Source organism: Chanodichthys erythropterus, chromosome 5, assembly GCF_024489055.1.
Source record: "Chanodichthys erythropterus isolate Z2021 chromosome 5, ASM2448905v1, whole genome shotgun sequence".
NCBI classification, from domain to species: domain Eukaryota; kingdom Metazoa; phylum Chordata; class Actinopteri; order Cypriniformes; family Xenocyprididae; genus Chanodichthys; species Chanodichthys erythropterus.
In genome coordinates, this window is record NC_090225.1 from 8,359,616 (window position 1) to 8,380,200 (window position 20,585).

At 37.2% G+C, this 20,585-nt stretch overlaps 1 protein-coding gene across 7 annotated transcripts in view; it reads right to left on the minus strand.

Moving 5' to 3' along the window:
* Window positions 1-20,585, minus strand: part of kcnma1a (potassium large conductance calcium-activated channel, subfamily M, alpha member 1a) — a 212,711-nt gene that overhangs the window by 141,304 nt on the left and 50,822 nt on the right. The window lies entirely within an intron of this gene.

The following is a 20,585-nucleotide window of genomic DNA, read 5'->3' on the forward strand; positions in this document are numbered from 1 at the left end:
TGCTTGTCCACTTTCTTAAAGAGAGCAGGAAACATAAACTATGAGCAGCCCAAACAGAATCTGGGGACTTTTTCTGCACTTTCGAATCGATTTAAACATGGTAAAATATGTTAAATAGACCTGAGTGTAGCTTAAATCAGCATGTAACTAGCTAAAACATTTAATAAAGGTAAGAGAGATGTGTAGAACTTTGTGAATGACAGGTGTTCCAAATTCTATGGAAATCTGCAGTTTTTTGGGGAATTCTGCAGGCGTAGGTTCCGACACATTATAGCACAAAAAGCACAATGAAAATGCTTGTAAGCAAGCTGAAATTTGAGGTTAACTCACTACAAATAGTATTTTGAAAGAAGAGAGAGCATGGCCGAGACATCACCTGAGACAAAATAAATACGAAAGGCTGACATCTAAATCGAATTCATTAAGGATAAAACAAAACAGAATGCTAGAGGATTGAGGGTAATTTTCCGGTTCTAAATGCCTGTCTATGAGCTTCCTGACATCTTTCTGTCTCTATGGATTGATGAGTTGATGTTGAGCTCAGACCCTTCTGCGTCAGTAAGCAGTCTGTGAGTCAGCCTCATCCATTTATCCTCTCATGCACTCACACAAACAGTAAACACGACACTGCACTCTGCACTACTTCCCACATCACCTGTTAATCAGAAGAAAAAATTACATCATTGTGACATATTACGGATACTCCGGCTGAACACATGGACAAGTAACAGACCCAGGGTACTCAACAGGTGGCCAACGGGCCGCATCCGGCCCTTCAGCATTAAATGTGTGGCCCGCGTCTTGCTAAAATATGAATGTATTTTATTATAATTTGCGCTCAAAAATAGCTTGAATATTTCTTTGGTTTTTACACGTACACTAGGGTAGCCATATACTGTGTGAGACACACAATTAATCATCAGCACAGAACGCACACAGTGTACGCGCACAGCGCAGTTTTTCTAACCTAAGTGAACAATGTACGTCACTTTGCATGTGCGTTTTTTAATAGTTTTTGGCACTAATTTAGTTTGTCCACAAGGTGTCAGCACTGAAATGGGCCATTGTTTCACATTCTAAAGCCGGGATACACTGCACGATTTTAGCAATCCTAGAAGATCATTACAAAACACACTGTGCGACATGGATCCAGTGAACTTGGGTACGACAAGCATGTAGACTGTACGATGATGACACCTATTGACTCGTAGGCTACGATCAGGGTTGGGGAGTAATGGAATACATGTAACGGCATTATGTAATCAGGATACAAAGATCCAGTAACTGTAATTCGTTACAGTTACGTCAAAAAAACAATCTATTAATCAAACAATTAATTAATTAATAATGAAACCTTTGCAAAGCAACCCCGAGTACACTATAAAAAGTATAAAAAATGTGCAATGGAGTATTAGAAGACTAAAAAAGATGTTTCGGTCTACTGACATACTCATCAGTCAGTGAGCAACAGCCAGACCGGAAATTACTTGTGAAAACAATGAAGACTTTTCACTAGGAATAAGGACTTTTTCATCAGCTCTAAAGTTTTTTTGCTCAAGAATGTTTTCTTAATGCATTTTGGGAATTTTTTTCATAGTCTAAATGCATGTTTGCATTAAGTATACAGCAAGACAAACTATTAATTCTTTTTTGTAATGCCAATAATTTTTCATGTTCAGTGGCACTTTAAAGGTGCCCTAGAATTAAATATTGAATTTATATTGGCATAGTTGAATAACAAGAGTTCAGTACATGGAAAAGACATACACTGAGTTTCAAACTCCATTGTTTCCTCCTTCTTATATAAATCTAATTTGTTTAAAAGACCTCAGAAGAACAGGCGAATCTCAAAATAACACCGACTGTTACGTAACAGTCGGGGTGTACGCCCCCAATATTTGCATATGCCAGCCCATGATCGAGGCATTACACAAGGGCAGAACAGCTGGATGTGCACAGCTGAATCATCAGACTAGGTAAGCAAGCAAGAACAATAGCGAAAAATGGCAGATGGAGCGATAATAACTGACATGATCCATGATAACATGATATTTTTAGTGATATTTGTGAATTGTCTTTCTAAATGTTTCGTTAGCATGTTGCTAATGTACTGTTAAATGTGGTTAAAGATACCATCGTTTCTTACTGTATTCACAGAGACAAGAGAGCCGTCGCTATTTTCATTTTTAAACACTTGCAGTCTGTATAATGCATAAACAACTTCATTCTTTATAAATCTCTCCAACAGTGTAGCATTAGCCGTTAGCCACGGAGCATAGCCTCAGATTCATTCAGAATCAAATGTAATACATCCAAATAAATACAATACTCACATAATCCGACGCATGCAGCATGCATGATGAACATCTTGTAAAGATCAATTTTGAGGGTTATATTAGCTGTGTGAACTGTTTTTATGCTGTTCAAGGCAAGCGTGAGCTCCGGGGTGGGGGAGCGGGAGATTTAAAGGGGCCGCAACCTATATATTTTTGCATAGTTAATGATGCCCCAAAATAGGCAGTTAAAAAAATGAATTAAAAATAATCTATGGGGTATTTTGAGCTGAAACTTCACAGACACATTCAGGGGACACCTTAGGCTTATAGTTCATCTTTTAAAAAGAAGTTCTAGGGCACCTTTAAGTAGGACAACCATTAAAGCGGAACTCGGTAAGATTTGTGAAGTTTCCCCTACAGGTTCCTTCATTGAATCATACTTTCTTAAATACTCCAAGCGCAGCTCTGGACTACAAAGACTACAACGCTCACCAGCGCATTAGTTTTGCAAATACAGTACAAGAAATCTCGATGGAGGTGGGTAGTTTTCGAAATTGTCTTATAAAGTCATAATATATACATTGTTTTTGAATTACCGTAAAGCATTTTGTCGCTCTCTCGTGAATGTGAACATGAGGCGAGATTGTGTCGGGTCGGCGAAGCTCAACTTGCAATTGCTGTTTTCCCCTCTGGCGTAGACGTGCCAGAGGGGGTTAGTGTTCGCCTCAAACACACCACTACAAGTCAATTAACCATCGCAAGGACTTGTAAAACTATTTATGAAGGTAAAAAAAAAGTTACTTAGTTCTGCTTTAAAGGACTAGTAAGACTTAGCTAGATAAAATTGTAAATACTCAGTAAAACTACAAATATTGTTTTAGGCCTAAATAAACATATTCTGATGCAAGTTGTAATTTGTGGCCCTTTGCATTTTACGTAGTATAAATGTGGCCCTGTTGGTGTCCGAACTTGAGTACCCCTGAGTTTTTTAAAGGCATTTAAGTTTCTTTCTATGTGAATATGAACTTAAATGGATAGCTCACTCAAAATTGAAACTTGTCATCAATTACTTGACTTCTTGTTTTTCAACCTCTTCTTTGTTCCACATGAATTTTGCTTAAAATCAGCATGAAATTAAAATTCACCCTATTTTCTAAATGCAAATGCTCTGCCCCTGCAAGCTCACGCCTACCTGCTTCCATTTTTGAGTGCAACACCCACATCTCAAAATCCAATCACCAACCAATGGAAAGAATCAAGTCTTCATAAGTTATTAGACTTTGAATATAGTACTTAAGCCACACTGACTACTTTCATTGTGCTTTCTGTAGCATGAGATTATAAACTTTGGAACAACATGAGCTTTATTAGTTCATGACAGAATCTTCATTTTTAAGTTAACTTTAAATATAGAACAGAAATACTACCATGTTATGATTATCACAGAGCTAATGTCAAATTTGGCCTTGATGCCTAGAGAAATACCATCCAAAATAACAATTACTTGAGGGTTACTTGGCTTATTGTATTAATAATAATTAAAATGGCCTTTTAACCATTCAATCATGTCCACTTCAGTACAATGCCTACAGGATACTTGCACAGTCAACATTATATACATGGGTCAATTGCACTGAATCCATAAAGTCTAGGGCTAAATTTAATAGACAGTACCAACTGCATGCAAATCATGGCCCTGGAATTCTTGGCCAAGCATAAATAGCATTTTGAATATGAAAAATCATTATTTTTCTTTAACCAAGAGTCTGAGAGGCTTGTTTTAATTATCTAATAGCCATGGTTTCTTTGCACATGGAAAACCTGGAACATTGTAATTAGCTAAGTGGTCTTGAATAACCACAGAATAAACAATAAAGGGCACGCTGTCGGTTTTACTTAACAGTCTCTTGAAACAGAAGGGTTATAAAAGTCAAATTAAAGCTTGGCCTTGTGTCCACTGACTCTAAGATAGCAGACATTTTAACAGGAAGATTAACTTTTGCACAAATAGACATTTGAAAGATGGGTAGTTTATGAGAGTTACTGTCTCTTTTATATGAGAAATTAAGCAGGACCTGACACCAAAGACCCCATTTTCTGAGTAAACACTATTGATTGATTCCCAAAACATAAAGATAAAAAGAGGGGGTTAAATGTCAGATTAACCAGTCTCTTGTCTCCTTTGACATTAGCACGAGTGCGTGTGTGTATGTGTGTGTGTGTGTGTGTGTGTGTGTGTGTGTGTGTGTGTGTGTGTGTGTGTGTGTGTGTGTGTGTGTGTGTGTGTGTGTGTGTGTGTGTGTGAGAGAGAGAGAGAGAGAGATGGGGCTACAGCTGGGTGGTCCTGAGATGCGTCTTATCTTCTGACCTTTCAAAGGATCAAATGGAAAAGAGGCTAATCTATCCCAGTATGGCTGCCACGGGCTTCATCTCTGTTCAGAAGAGATTGGAGAGATGGTTGTCTAATGAATCAAGGAATAAATGCTGGAACATGAGTCACAGCTTCTTAATTACTACAGCTCATTATGAGAATTGCATGGAAAACATTAATTTGTACAAATTGAGACAAAAAAGCGATGCTAAAGTTAGCCAACTGAAACTAATGAAGACAACTAACATCTCAAAAGTAAGCAACACAGGAGATCTCTCTCTCTACATATATATTACAAAGATATGTACATATATAATATGTATATGTAAGGATGGACAGATGGACGGATGGACAGATGGATGGTTTTCAGGGTTATACACTCTATAAGAGGCAGTCACAGCAAGCCGTTTGTGAGGCTGTATTCCTCCCTCTCACATGAACTGTTTTGAACTGACACTGCACTCTAGAGTCTCAAACCGTTCCAAATCCCATCCTGCATGCTTTCATCCTGCAGTAATCCACAGCGGACATGTCTCTACTCTACTGTCCGCAGATACATTACATGGCATGATGCTTTCATGGACAAGTAGTAGTTAGCATTTCCTGTGATGAAAGTGAGACTTGTATGTTATTATAGTATATAATACATCATATCATATTATAGTCTTTTGCATAATGTCATATATTTGCATAATATAGTGTCACTTCAGCACCCAAGCCTCAAAATACTTTCAGAGTATATTTTTCAAATACATGAAAATAGTTCTAAACAGTATTCTATGGTATGCACAGTACTAAATATTTCCTCTGCCAAATTTTGATTAAAAAAAAAACATTTAAATGTGTAGTTCTTTGCAGAAATATTTAACTTGTCCATAAATTAAATGCTTTTCACATGAATTGTGAATGTACAGGAGGCTAGATTAGCTTTTTTTTTAAACATTTGCATAATGGACTATATGCACGGGTTACTTCCTGGTTGTCGTTAAGCCAGCTCAAACATTTGCATAATGGACTATATGCACGGGTTACTTCCTGGTTGTCGTTAAGCCAGCTCGAGCACTTCCGGTGAACTGTTAGCTGTTCATTCTATAGTCGTTGTACATCGACACAAAACCATCTATGGTTGACTTTTTAATGTTGTATTTATATTTTAATGCAGTTATTACATTTACCTAATTTGCCAATAAACCAGTTTTATTGATTGCAATAAAGACGAAGCTATTGGACTATTTAAAAATGCCCTGTCTGTAATTAGACACGCACACACATTTTTTCCCCAGCACTTCAAATGTTATTTTTAATGCAATGACCACAAACATTATTTGTTCATCCTTCTGAGATTGTCCCCATTGTAAAACCGAACGTTTAAAAATGTAGGAAATTTAACATTTGATAGAAAACACTTATAAACACTTATAAAATAAAAAAAGACAGTAATTAGCACTTTAACCAGCAGGTGGCGGCAAAGTAGCATTTATTAGCGCACATATCAGCCATTTCCTCTAAACGTTTTTCACTTCGTTTTTGACTATATATTAAACATTATAAAATAACTAGGTTTGAAAAAACATTTTGTCAATGTTAAGTATGAAATACTCACAAAATCTTATGAAAAACAATAACTTTTATTGTGAATTAATTACACAGAAAGCGAGCACCGCGCTCTCCCTTTGAAATCACAGCAGCTGTCAGTCAGTGCAGCGCAAGATCAATGATTTCAGCACACTTGTGAAAACACACATTTTATTCAATTAATCTAACTAAAGTGCACAATAAATATTTAATTTTTGAAGCTTTTTTTCACATAAAAGTGTGAAAACTAATGGTCGAATTGAGTTTAGCCGAGGAGGAACATTGAGTTACGTCTTTATTCATTTATTTTCTATGCTGTCTTACGTTTGAATAACTAAATTAATGCTATGCCTGACTATTTAAGTGACTATATTCTGATTATAAACTAAGTATTACACTACTGTTGCACCAGCCGTTCGTAAGTTCTTTCTTAAATTGGAACGTAAAGTCCACACTAGTGGCTTAGTAACTACTAGCTAGTTTGTACTTTATTCGGTTGCACCATTTGTTCTTAAGGCAGAACTAGTAGCTCGTAAGGTCTCCGTAAAGTAATGCGTAGTCGCATAATATGACGTTTACCTTCAGTTATCCTTCAAATACAGGAGCAGAAGTTGTTGAAATTCCGTGAATTTCAGTTTATCCTTCATTCTGACTTATTTTGCCTCACGTAGCTAACAGTAAAAATAAGTTCCTATTAAATATAATAGCCTACTACTTAATCATAAATGTTTTTATATGTAAATAACATTCAGAAACTGTATTTGAAACGAAATTAATAAGGATCGATAAATAAATACTGAAACAACAACAAAAACATAAGAAATTACAGATTTTATTTGACATGCACAACACGGAGTGATAGGACCGATGCACACAGCGGTGCGCTGTTTAACGGGTTCGTGTTGAAGAGTGTCTAACAAAGTAATCTTTTCACATGATGTTCTCTCTCTTAAAATTTAAGAGAGTGTAAATGTCAGCAGCATCATATATGTGTAAAGAATGAAGTCTGTCAGGTAAAACAAGAGCTTATTGATGCAGTTCAGTCAGTCTGTTATTTTATTCCAACCGTTACTCCTGAAAGGAGGCTTCCGTAAATATTTAGTGTATACGTAGAGTTACGCTTCAACTAAGTTTAATGGTGCGACACAAAAATATTTAGTAGTGCGTAGGTTGTAACTTAGTGCCCATTTACGTCAAAACTAGTCTACGTTGTAACTTGCGCACAAGTGCTCAACACACCAGCAAATGACATCTCACCGGAAGTTTTCGAGCTGGCTTATATTAATGCGGAAGTTCTAAAGAACGCTCCGTGCATATAGTCCATTGTGAATACTTTTGCCAGCTAGATTTGCATTCAATATAATGCAATGAGTAAGGATAGTTAAGAGAGTAAAGATTTATATACTGAATGATGTACATAGGCCACATTCACACAGCAGCAGAATACAGTTGTCAGTCCTGTATGAGTCCTTAAAGGGATAGTTCACCCAAAAATGAAAATTATACCATGATTTACTCACCCTCAAGCCATCCTAGGTGTATATGACTTTCTTCTTTCAGATGAACACAATCGGAGACATATTAAAATGGGGGGCTGGGCGCGCATTAAAAAAATGTATCCATCAATAATCAAAGTAATTCATATGGCTACAGTGGGTTAATAAAGGCCTTCTGAAGTGAAGGGATGCATTTTTGTAAGAAATATATCCATAATTAAAACTTTATAAATTCAAATAACTAGCTTCTGGCAGACGACCGTACGCATACTGCACAAGTTGACTCGCACCTCAATTCTGGAATCTTGTCGTGTCAAAAGTGGTAAGATTTTTAGTTTTATGGACATCGCCTTCTTTGATATTACTTTGATTGTCACTATGCTTACTGGTAAGAGAATACGGGCTTGACTCCCGTTGCACGTTCATACAGATAGTATTCAAGACGGTACTGTAAGTTGCTGTGTGAACGGGACATTTCAAGACCTGTAAGTAAATATGGTTATCAATCCCAAAAACTGATTTCAGAACATAGTCTCAATTCAATTTTCACTAAAACTTACTGTTAATTTAACCAGACTTCACTTTACAACAAAATAAATAACAAATTAACTATCATATTCTCATTAAAGAGAATGAAAACGAAAATATAATATAATATAATAAATTAATGACAGACCATGACTATTCTGAAAGATTTCACTTTTGAGTGCAGAAATGACACTAGACCGTACGACCAGAGCGACTGCAGCACAAGGCTGTGACTGACCACACCCCATCTCTTCAGTTTTCATACACAAACAGCAATTCATCACAGAGAACAGGCCTGAGATCAATGCAGGATTGAATTGTCATCGATTGTTCTGACGAATGATGGCGATACAAATGAATTCTGAGAGTTTCTCGCGTCACGGTGGAAGCAGAAGACTTTGAAGTGTCACTGCGTATGGTTAGCAGTAGCAGCACAGCCTGAAGAGGTTATTTCATCCCATGTCACTCTAAACACATTTATCGAACAAGTGAATTGTAGCAAACATTGGAAACAGAGGATGGGTTTTATTTCTCAAGTACTGAATCTCTTCACTGGGGAAAGCTGAATGTTTTGTGTTTGCTGTGAGTGGTGTTATGCACAAGGCGTGACTGTGCTCTCTGGAGGGGTGTTATTTTTGCGGTGGGTGTTAGGAGCTCCATTCCCCTCATCCCTCCATCTCAAACGAGATTTTTCCTCCAGCCTGTAAATTAGTTCAGCGGGAGAAACAAGCGAGTATTGAATTATGCTAACCTGATCCCGTCTGAGTGCTGTCTTTGAAAACAAAGAGAAATGTTTTTCCTATCCTGGCCGTGGATAGCTTTGCTCTCTATTTTATAAACAATTAAAAAAAAAACTTAATTAGCATTCATTTTCCTCCTGTTTAAATTGCTGCAAGGCAGCAAGAGAATAAAGTTTGTAAGTTTAGGTTTTATGCTTTAACTGAGTAAATGAAATGCTGCCACAGAGTTGCGTTACCACTGTTTTGGCAGCTTTGTACGATGAGAATTAATACAAAATGCAACATCTTTTGGAGATGTAAGAGAGGAAGACCAATTCAGCATGTAAATATTTAAAAAAAAAAAAAAAAGAATGCACATTTTGATAATTGATAAACTGACTGAAGATGTCTTTCCATCTTTGACACTCACATACATTTTCCGAATTTCGTCCAATAGTGACAGTCACATGGAACTTTCAAATTGATTGTGAAGCAGCCGTTACTCACCACTTCGGAACTGACAGGATGTGTTTATGGACATTCCGTTTGAAATGTCGACTTCAAACACAGAGGTTTTTCAAATTTTCCGACATGCCATTCTCTCCATATTTACGATTATTTGCAGCCTTTAAACCAAAAGTAACTCACTCCCGCTAAATGTTTACTCTGTGACTGCACAAGGGAAAAATACAAGTCGGCACCATTATGACTAAAAGTTTGCTAAAAAGTATTTCCTACTAAAGCAAGGCAGTATTTGACACTGGTAAGCATATAGCAGACTCGTGGGAGTGGCTTTATTAGGTTTATTATTAGGGTTAGGGCTTTAAAACCAGTGTTGGGCAGTAACGCGTTACTGTAACGCAGTTACTTTTGACAGTAACTAATACTGTAACGCATTACTTTTTAAATAAATTACCGTTACCATATGGTGCGTTGTGTGTAAAATTTAATTAATTAATTTTGGCTGAAGTGTGTAGACAGCATAACCTGTTTACAGCAGCGACGCATTGTAGGATGCCAACCACTGTAAACTCGAAGACGCACTGTGGGCATGTTTCCGTTTATTCAAGTATGTGCGACAGTCATGGCGAGCCAAGGCGAGAACAAGACGAGTTTCTCAAAGTGGAAATATGCTCATTATTTCACTTTAGATGAGCATAAAGACAAACCTTTTTAGTCAAATGTAAGCTGTGTCTTTCTGGTTCGAATGTCCTATCTACTGCGATAAACAGCAACTCCAATCTGTCAGCACCTCCAGAAATGTAATTTATCAATTCAAGCCATTAGTTGACTAATTGCATTTATATTAATTTAATTTCTTAAATACTGGAGAGAATAAACCATAATAATGATCGTAATATAGGCTATAGCGCATGCATAAAGCTTGCCACAAAGAACTGGCAAAATTAATGATTATGAATGTGACAAAAACAGCAAGGAGACATTTTAATTGTTTATTAATAAAGTAATGTTTTCTGTATCAGTGTCGGCTGCGAAGATGAAGGTGACATTGCTGACTCTCATCATCTCCGGATACTGGACGCGCCTAGAGAGAGAATGTACATTTCATTCGGATTAGGCTACATAATCAGAGTAGCCTATTTCTTTTCGTTTTTTAGATATTTCAAGCTTTCTATAGATATATTTATCATGTATGTGAGGCAAGCAGCCGCTGAGTTTCGGTTCACTTAGCCTATAAGTCGCGCTCCAGTTCACGCGCCAGTGATCGCGCCTGCACCTGCCATAATTATATTGTCTGCTATATTTGCTTGTTATTTATTAAATCCAGGCAATTGGTTGATGAAACATTGATTAAAATTAAGATAACATTTTTACGAAACGAAATTCACTTTAAAGAAAGGCTTTCTTCGAAACAAAACTTAATGAAGTGGTCAAAATCATGTCTGACCCACTCCATGTCCGATATATTGCGCATCTTATGATGCATCTTACTCATGCTGTTCACTTTTCATAATCAAGTAAATTAATTTAAAACATAACATAGGACTATTTAAACATAAATATGAAAATACATTTTCTTTAATGGCTATACCAACACGTATTGTACAGTACAGAGAAATTTCATCAGCAAGAGCGGATCATGAGTCATGAGTCGGATCAAAAATAATTTATTCTTAGACTTATATTTAATAATTCAAGTTATTTGACTTTTTTTTTTATTTAAGTAACGCAATAGTTACTTTCCCTGGTAATTAGTTACTTTTCTAACGATGTAACTCAGTTACTAACTCCATTACTATTTGTGAGAAGTAACTAGTAACTATAACTAATTACTTTTTTAAAGTAACGTGCCAAACACTGTTTAAAACAAACCCTCAATATGTGAGGTATATCCTATGTGCTGCCATGCAAACACCTGTTGTATTAAAGAATAATGAGGACAGAATATGAGGCTCTTTCTTAATCAGAATGTATCCGGACTACAGGTGGGAGGAAAATGTGCTTTATGTGGCACATAATTACAAGGCAAATTCTCAATGTCACGCTTCACATGGGACTGATGACTTTGTCGTTATTGTTGCTGTTTTGACTCATTTCTTCCTGCAATGACAGCTGTTGTCCCAATGATAAGTTTACTGGCAGCAAAAGATTAACTCCAAATTAGAAATGCCCTCCGCAGGAACTCATAATTATGAATCCAGACGCACTCCATCACTGCCAGCCACCCGCTACGGAGCCGTATGGGTGTGCAGGCTGAATCTAAAAAGATGCTTAAAGTCCAGCAATAGAGCTGGGTCTGTGGTCAAGGCCATGTTTGGTAAGTCTGGTGGGTATTTATGTGCAGGGGTCAGAAGCCCAGAGGTCATTAGGGGGCTGATGACTGACACAGCACATTCCTTTGTCTCTCTCTCCCACGCCACGTAGTGGTGAAAGTCTCCTCCCTTCACACAACTACAGCCTCTCCTGCACAGGTGGTTCACATACCCAGACCTGTTCCCAGAGTTCCAAGTGGGGGGCTGGAGGCATGAGCAAAACACACTGCACCTGTTAGGACATCTTGAACAGACGGAACTGAGGGATGGGCATTTCTGCCTGCTCAAAGGTTGGAGTAAAACTCCAGGAGAAGTCGGGGGTTCCATCGCTGCTCATGTTTCATTGTTGGTCAATGTACTACAATAGCCACAGAAAGTGTTTGGACATTCAAGTCAGAAATATTGAAGGGTTAGTTCACCCCAAAAATGAAATTTCTGTCTTTAATGAATTACTCACCCCCTTGTCGTTCGAAAACCGCAAGACCTTTGTTCATCTTCAGAACACAAATTAAGATATTTTTGATGAAATCTGAAAGGTTTTTTATCTCCCATAGAAAGCAACAAAATTACCACATTCAAGGTCCAGAAAAGTAGTAAAGACAACAAAAAAGTGGTAATTTTGTTGCTTTCTATGGGAGATAAAAAAAATAATAAAAATAAAAACTCTCGGATTTCATAAAAAATATCTTGATTTGTCTTACGGGTTTGGAATGACATGAGGGTGAGTAATTAAATGACAGAATTTTAATTTTTGGGTGAACTAACCCTTTAATAAAGTGATGCCAAAAATGTATAGAATGTCAGTGCATTATAAACAAAGTATCAAAGCAGGTTTCATCTAGAAATAAATGATGCAATACAATTTATAATTTGAGGTATCTTTGCAATTCTTTTCTACCAACTGGAATTAAAGTGACTTTAAAATTCACATTAGAGCTTTTCACATTGTGCTTAACCCTGGGTTATTGTCATTCTAAACACCACTTTTAACCCCAGATACAGGAACGTTTCACACTTGTAATTTAGAAGCTGGGTTAGCACCGCTTTTAACCCGGGGTTATGAAACCCTGCTCAGAGGCATATTGCAGTGCCAAACCAGTACAGTGTGAAATTATGCGGTGTTAGAATGTTACAGCTAGACGCTTGGCAACAAACAACCAAACGCGTACTCATATTTGCCTGCTTTGAACAGTGACAGAAACACTGCACATTGTATATAAACAGTAAATTCAGCATTTGATAGGAAAAATATCACATCTGCCAGTCACCTCCATGTGTAACCAGACCAGTCTATAGATTTCATCTAACCTCTAAAACGCCAGACATTTGTCCTTCATTGTGCTTCCATGCCAAGTAGCAGCTGGGGTTTTAGTCACACTTCCTGTGGGTGGCGACTCATTTCCTCTGAGGCTAACGTTCTCATTTCATAGTGAGCCCTCTGGTGTCAGAACGAACAGGAAACTTTCAGAAAACGCAAGCCCCGACATAATCCATGCCTCCCAGAACGGCCAATAAAGCTGTCCGGGTGAAAAGAAAGCCACTTAAACCAATAAGAAAAAGGTATGAAATGACTCATTAGGGAGCTGTTGCTAAGCTTCAATTAACGAAATCCCATCTTCTGCCATTAAAGGACAGAAAGCCGAACTGGTCTCTGATCAGCGGCTGCCAAGTCTTTGTTATTCCAGTCCGTGCCGCCCACACACACGCAGAGAGAGAGAGAGAGATAAATCACATTTACAGACCAAGCCTGCCACTAAGTAATCTGTTATGACAAAAACAAATTCTTGTTTAGGTGTCTGATGATGTTTTAGTGCAATGGATGAGAAGAGGCAGATATATGACATGCTGCATCAGCCATCTGGGAGCCCAGCGTATGGCTTAACACTACGACAGAAGAAGAAAACTGACAAATACAAAAGAGAGGCTGCTTTTTGAGCGTACGGGACATTTATCTAGGATATTAATCCTGCCAGCACCACAAAGGTTATTACTAAGTGTTGTTGACTGATGTGGCACCCATATATTGACCGATGATGCATGATGCTATTACGAGGGTTAAATGTTGTTCAAACTATACCACCACAGAGGATTTGCCTGGTGTCCATCATTTACATAAGACTGCAAGTGTCAAAGATGGAAGAACGACGATCATTTAGCCAACCATAATTCAGCACTGCCCGAGGAGACACAGCTAAACTGCAGTAGGTGGATTGTGATAGATCTTGTAATTAAATGATTCCCCTCGGGAAACACCTGACATGTTAGCACCCTCAAAGTCATCAGGCAACCCTAATGAATGAGGGTATGTTCTTCAGGCTTCATTTTTATAATGTCACACCGCATAATACATTACCTACCTACCCAGACAGGTTCTCGTCACCCACATCTTTCTTGTCATTCTCTTATTTTCGCTGAGGATCCAAAGAGCCTGCCCGTTCTGAACATCACAATGACAGAGCGAAGGTAAACTGCTGTTGCTATGGTTACCAGCCGGGCTCGTCGTCCACGGATGCTCATTGCAATTTTACGCTGCAAAAAGAACCCTGATAGAGGGCACGAGTCCATACATCCACCCACATACACGCACAGAGCTCATAGTACATATGGGCTCTGAAGCACAGCTGCACATAAACACAGACACCCACACATACTCACTCACTATACTCACACTTTCACTGGCCCACAATGCAACATATGCACCATGCACAACAGCACTGTGCAATTACTCTGGCAATTTCATCATTCAAAAGTCCCTATGTGGTATTTTTTGTTTTTAGTAAAATATATATGTGACCCTGGTCCACAAAACTAGTCATAAGGGTCAATTTTTTTGAATAAATAAGCTTTCCATTGATGTATGGTTTGTTAGGATAGGACAATATTTGGCCAAGATACAACTATTTTAAAATCTGGAATCTGAAAAAAAAAATCAAAATATTGAGAAAATCGCCTTTAAAGTTGCCCAAATGAAGTCCTTAGTAACGCACATCCACTCACAAAAATAAATTTTGATATATTTATGGTAGGAAATTTACAAAATATCTTCATGGAACATTATCTTTACTTAATACCCTAATGATTTTTGGCATAAAAGAAAAATCGATAATTTTGACCCATAGAGTGTATAGTGTTGGCTATTGCTACAAATATATCCATGTGACTTATGACACATATATGGTGAATATTGATGCTTATGGGTAATTGTATTTTGTTAAATGATTAAACACAATTCCCTACCAACAGTGTGGAAAAACTAGATTTTAAGATGCTTTACTTTACATTTGTTTAATCTTTTGACTCAAAAATGATGGTTCCTCTGAGTGAGGGGGAGAAATATTCACAAAACTCAAATAATTAAATAAATAAAAGCACGAGAGAGAGTGAGAGAGAGAGAGAGAGAGAGAGAGAGAGAGAGAGAGAAAGGCTGATGAAAGCATTGCTCATTTGCAGAAATTGATGATATTCTCATGGGATGTGTGCAGCTCTGGTGTAACGAAGGCTTTCCCTCATAATAAATATCCATCATACCTAAAAGAAGCCAAGATTGAAACAGAGTCATCTCTAGCCAATGAAACTGTTTGAAATTCAGAAGAGAACCTGAATGTCCACCTTCAGGTTGTGGTACATGTGATATTTTTGCTGTGAAATCTTTATTTTTATAAAGTAAACATAAGAATGTGTTTTATATTATTAGTAATATTTCAAGATGACTTAAGAAACTGACACTTTTTTAAAAATCATGCAAGTATCAAATACGATACATCAGGCTTTAAAGGAATGTTTATTTGTACATCTCTCAACCATCAATGTATTGCACTGCAATATTATCATTATTATTATTTGGAGATAAACAAGCTATTATAATTTCACTTATTTTTTGGCATATACATTCAAACCAAAAATTATTTAGACACTGGATATATATTTTTTTACTAGTGGGTGCAGGACACTATAGTTCATTTATGTAAGTGAGGATAGCAAAATAAAGTAAACTGTGACATATTATACCCAAACATTCTTCATATAGTGGACTACCAGTAAAATTGTTAAAAATTTGGGACCAAAAATTATTCAGACACTTTGACCTGACCATGTTTTGCTTAAGTTATCTGACATAATTAAGATTATTTTTTCTTTAAATCTTTTTTTTAATCTTGTCATATTTGATTACCATTTTTTAAACTATAGTGAATAAACTGTAACAATGAATGAAATGTTCAAGGTGTCTGAATAATTTTTGGTTTAACTATAAATATCAGCAACCTCACCAAATTGCATATTTTTGCTCAGTTCGGGCCTCTGAGGTGTTTTCTCCCCTCTGAGTATGAGCTCAATATTCTCATATACAATATTAGCCATAAACATATGATGTATCAAATATGATACTCAACAAAAACCATGCACATTTTTTTTTTCTGGCTATTATTTCCTATGTCAGGCTTACATTGTGTACAGTGGATGCTGAGAGATTCTTGGCCCATGAAAGATTGCAAGTTGATTTAGTGTACTGGCGTTGATTTGAGACATTATTATAGTCATAGCCCTGACACAACCAGCTGGCAGACCTTCAGTGTTCTTTTAAAGGAAGGGGCAGGAGAAGGCCAAAGGAGGAGGACACAAAGCACACATCATCCTAGGCAAGTTCAATGCACTTTGCCTCTTAGTCTCACTCCAAACTCACACAATGGAAAAAAACAACTGACATGTGGAAGCACTAAAAAACAAATGCAGCTCCATCTATAGATAAGAATGTTAGGGTATAGAGAGCTCAGTTTCATGGTAGCACTGGTAGTACAACTGAGTGGTACATACTGTTTGCATTACAGTGTCTCTGAGCATCAGTCTAGAGATGAATTCCAGGCAGGCTATCACTTTCCATCATTTACCTCAAGGAAATATGATCCACTGGTACATCCAACCCATTAAGTTGTTTAGACAGAACTCAATAGCTTAGATGGAGCCATGGGAATAACATTCATTCATATCTGTGGGTCCAAATAAAAGATCCACTTAATTTGTTTCACTTTGCTTTGAGCAAACAAATTTGTAGCTGAATCAAACATATTCACATCACTATGATCAGATGCTTTCTTTACTGCTGTTCTCTCACCACTATCATTTTAGTTGTGCATTTATTTTGTTATTGAGAATAAATCGTGCAGCACATATTTACATATTCATCTAAACGCCTCTCTCAGCAGCGTGAGTGGGGTCGGGATGTTCACTAACAGCTGCAAAGGAATTTCAAACTTCTTTTCCCCCCTAAGCTAAGAAGGAAAAATAACTTCACTGTGAGTAGATCACAAAATGAACATTTGCTAACTCAGTGTCTCCACACCCCCGTTCAATTTCTTCTTCTTCGTTCTTAACTACTGCACATTTATGTATTAGGTCTGCAATTTCATTAAAACAATATTTGAACTCCATAACCTTAGACACAATTTCACAGATTCTTAAACCAGATCACAAAGGGCATTCTAAATTGAGCAAGCACCCCTGAGCGGACTGAGTAAGCGAAGTAAATCTTCAGAATGGCACTCTCCGCTCTGGAGGAAATATTACCACTCTGCTCCGCTCACATGATCTGAATCAATCACATGTCCCAACACCAGAGTGACAAATGTCACTCATGTTGTAGCTATATTGGCTACATTGTTGAGAATTAAGAGACGTTCACACTGACAGCGATTTTCAGAGACAAAGCATCCTGAATAGTTATTTTCAACGGGAATTGAGTAAAACTTTGCACCAGTAATTTCAATTTCTTCACGTCAGTGGCATCGGTTTGCAAGAACTTGCCTTAACCTGTTAACCAGCACTGTCACGCCGACGCACCGAAGCTTCTTTGTTTAAATTAGCTCAAATTTACTGTTAGATTTAATATAATTACCTTGACAAACTATACATCATTAAAAAGATCTAAGACTCGAGCTTCAATTTTTAATCTTTATTTTACACTCAACATTGTATAGTGACCGTTATTTGTTAATATGTGTCGGGAGTTATGAATATGAGAAACGGAGTCGTTACCTTTTCATTGAAATATGAGCGTCAGCTTCAGCCATTGAGAAAAAAACTCTGTACGATCATCATGAAAAAACTCCACAAAATAACATCCTTCGGGGCTTTTAGCTTAAAAGCATGCACATTTGGAGAAATATTGATGGACTGTCATACGTTTATGTCAATTTTCTATACAGAGGAGTCATATTTATTACATTTTTACCCAAAACGCGCTGTTTTCATCATATGAGTGCTGTATACACTGACTACTGTGTGTCCAACACATACCCGAAGCCGGATGGCGCTCTGTGCACCTTTAGTCCACAAATTATACAGCATGAACAAGAGGCAGTCATGTGACATACACAGAACTAACAGAGGCTACCTGACATCGCTATAATCATTGATATAAACATACAGAACGTCACTTTTGAAAGTAATAAATACACGATTGTGACGATATGTGGTTTATCTGTGTTCTTCACGCCATGTCAGGTATTCATAATAGTAGATTATATTTATAATGCAATGCTAATCGAGATAGCTTTTCTCATTGTGCAGAATAGCCTAAAATGGTATATTTTCTGTCTGATTTTTGATCCAAAGCCACATCACATCAAAGAAGGTTATTTAAAACAATCGACTAGTAAGTTTGGAGAAAAAACGTGGTTTTAATCTTATAAATTGTCGTGTTTTGTTGGTGTGCTAATCTAATATGCTAACGAGCCCAGAGATGCACCTGTTCTAATCTAAAGCTAATGCAAATAAATAATTTTTAATAGTAAAGCTCAATTTTTTTCTCTTTTTTTCCAAGAAGGGCATTAGATCCAGTTTGAAAGAAGGTGAAGTGAGAAGTTTGGTGAATGAAATGAGGGATTAATCATCTTGAATAGAACATCAGTAATTATAATAGAGACAAAAGAAAAGAATAATAAGAGCTATAAGATGGCTGGAGAGGTGTGAATGTGTTCAGGGGAGATTGAAACTGAATGGGGCACTTAGCACCACAAACACCATATCGACAATACCCTTGAATAGATGACAATAAACATCAGTTAACATTAGAATCCTTTCTAAATAAAGTCTCATGACATGGTCTTGAAAAACATGTAATAAAACTCAGAGTTTTAAACCTATCATCTTCAGATTTGAAATATAACATGGTCAGACATGTGGCTTTAGCTGCAGTGCATTTCTAGATTGCCACAAGGCCAACTTCACTTTCATTTTCATAAATATATTTCATAAAAATCAATTTCTAATAACTTTTCAAAATTTCAAAGCTATTTTAAACTATTTTCTTCTTTGTGACAATAATTAATTATGAGTTTACCATAAACTGCAAAGTGTCTGCTTTCAAATGAGACCTTACTTATGCTTTTAGTGCAAAGGGTTCATGAACTGTATCTGTTTTAGTTTGAGTATGTCATTTTTTGGGATTTTCCAAAAGCGGGGGTGCTGGCTAACAGGTTTTAAAGGAGTAGTTCGCCCAAAATGTTTTATGTTCTACAGAAGAAAGAATAAATAGAGCATTGGAGTAACATGAGGGTGAGCAAGTGATGACAGAATTTTCATTTTTGGCACTATCCCTTTAATGTGCGGGCACATTTACTGTTCGTTCGCCAAATTTTCAAGTTCAAAATGCAGTAATTTCACTAGAAATCCATGCGATCATGAATTTTGCTTGAGGACGAAAGATTACCCCACGCCGATTTCACAAAATGTTCAATGTTCATATATCATGATTACATGAATTTATTGCATTGACCAAAAGAAGACTGCTTGGTTTGAAAGTGACTTCTGTGTGAGCTTTATACATCACTATGCTATTAACAATAGACAAGGTATCTTTTTTACCCACCAAATTTCATCAAAATGTCACCAATATGACATCATCATAATTGTGAATGCTCCAAAAGAAAACCATATTTAGGAGGTGCACTGAGTGGACCTGAATATTTCAATAGCAAAAAAACGGACGGTAAAACTGGCCATTCATGAACCAGCCACTGTGGTTAATGAAGTTAATTTCATAGTCTGTATGATACAGTTAGACCAGGGGGTAGGCAAGTTCGGTCCTAGAGAGCCGCTGTCCTGCAGAGTTTAGCTCCAACCCTGAAAAAAAAAACCTTCAGCTGCCTATAGCCTTAGTAATCCTGAAGAGCTTGATTAGCTTGTTCAGGTGTGTTTGATTAAGGTTGGAGCAAAACTCAGCAGGACAACAGCTCTCTAGGACCGAACTTGCCTACCCCTGAGTTAGACACTAGTCGAGTAGGAATGTCTAATAGTGACCGCAGCACTTGGTGACCTTCAGTGATTTAATTGCTCTCAGTGTGAACGGCTCATTACAGATCAGTCATGTGCTGAAAGAGAAACACTAGACTGGACCAGTCTACTGAGGGCCCGGCTTCCCAATCTGGTCATGTACAGCGGTCACCAGACCTGAAAGATGAGATGCAGAACTGGGAGAAAAATATTCAAGTCACAATTAATGAAGGACATAAAGCATGAATGCTGCGGAATGATACAGACACACCAGAGTGGAAAACCACAAAGCAAAATGGATTTCATCCATAATTTGCTGAAGGTTATAAAATTAGGACTGCTCTCATTTGCATAACTTTCCCAAAGTAAATGATCTTCATTATGTGGTAAATTGACTCAATTGTTCATAGTTAATTGACCTGTCCATGTCTAGCACTATGCAGGCACTAACAACTGTGATGATAAGCGCCACCCACACGAGTCACTGCTCAGTATTACTGCGCTCCCAAAAGCCCTTTATTGTGTGAGGCATGCTAATGAGACCGTATTTAACAAAACACCGGTAAATCATCTGGGTA